Source organism: Scyliorhinus torazame, chromosome 13, assembly GCF_047496885.1.
Source record: "Scyliorhinus torazame isolate Kashiwa2021f chromosome 13, sScyTor2.1, whole genome shotgun sequence".
Lineage (NCBI taxonomy): Eukaryota > Metazoa > Chordata > Chondrichthyes > Carcharhiniformes > Scyliorhinidae > Scyliorhinus > Scyliorhinus torazame.
Genome location: NC_092719.1, coordinates 65,507,674 through 65,509,074, shown reverse-complemented (window position 1 = coordinate 65,509,074; position 1,401 = coordinate 65,507,674). Strand labels below are relative to the sequence as shown.

The following is a 1,401-nucleotide window of genomic DNA, read 5'->3' as shown; positions in this document are numbered from 1 at the left end:
GTGCTTTTCCAGCACTGCTTGTTGATTGTGGCAATCAGGAATGCCCCACCCCATGTGCCCCAAACTAACTCCCAACCCTCCCGATGACTGACTTTACCCCTCCACAGTCATAGCCCCCTGTGATCACTGACTGCTCAATCCTCAAAACCATTCTTTACCTACTCCATGCACCCTCTCTCAATCTTGACTCCGAGGAGCAGTAAACGTACCTGTTCCTGCCTGATAATGTGTTGTGCTGTAGTAACTGGCCCCTTCAAGGGGAATTCATTAGGACGGTCAATGGGAACTGAGTGCGGGGATCTTGGTGCAGAGCGTGGGCTTTTGTAGCCTGTGTAGATCCTAGAGCTGGCAGTGATAACATCGTGAAAGACTCTGTGTAACTACCATTCATAAATAAACCATCATAATTCATTATGCATACCAACTGGTGGTCGCCAATCCTTCCTTTACTACACTGACAATGAGGTCAATTGGAACAACTCTTTTTTTTAAATTACTTTTTCTGAGTTACAGAGCCAGGGCTCAGAGTTTGGAAAGGGGCGAACCCCTAATCCAGCTCCTTGCCTGCTCCAAAAACCAATTCAAATTCAAATTGAATCCAATTCATGGTCCCCACAAGAGAGACATACCAAATCTGAGCCAAAAGGCAGAGCAGTTACTACACTTGATCTGAGCCTAAAAGCCGAGAAGCGATGGAGCATCTCTTTTAGCAGCGAAAAATTTGACTCGAGTGCTGTTAAAAAACTGCAAGGGTATCAGATCGTTCAAGGCCTGAGGAGGTGAAAATAAAGATGTCTCCCTTTGGGAAGCTAGGACCCTCCAACCCAATTACTGAGAATTGGGTGTTGTATATCGAATGGCTGGGGTATATTTTCAGGGCTAACAGGGTAGAGGGGAAGGATAGAAAGAAAATAATTTTCTTTACCCCGTGTGGGTCCCAGGCTTATAATCTGATTATTAGTTTAACATCTCCAGAAGTTCCTGATAGAACAGGTGGCGGAATGTGGCGACTAGGCGCTTTTCACAGAAATTTTGTTGCAACGTAAGCCTACTTGTGACAATAAAGATTATATTAAAATTTTGCACAACGGCACTAGCAAAAGGCCATTATCACCCTAAAGCCTCATTAACACTGTAGAGATATATTGCCTTTGACAGCGAGGGCCCCGGAGGCGACCATCACAGCATTTGTGGCCAGGGTAAAGTAAATTGCAGGCTACTGCCCTTGGATCAACTTTAATTGATATGTTAAGGGGTTGGCTAGCATGCGGTGTGAATAGTGTAGCCATACAAAATAAGCTGTTGGCTGAGTCCGGGAAGTGACCGAGAGCGTTAATAAAGGCCCTCAAGAGTTACAAGGTAAACAAAGCTTTGAAGTCCAATAGTTAGGGAAGGAAACCA

General features: G+C 45.0%; 1 pseudogene; it reads right to left on the bottom strand.

Annotated features, from left to right (window-relative positions):
- Positions 1–488: 488 nt before the first annotated feature.
- Positions 489–694, bottom strand: LOC140388693 (U2 spliceosomal RNA; annotated as a pseudogene).
- Positions 695–1,401: the final 707 nt, after the last annotated feature.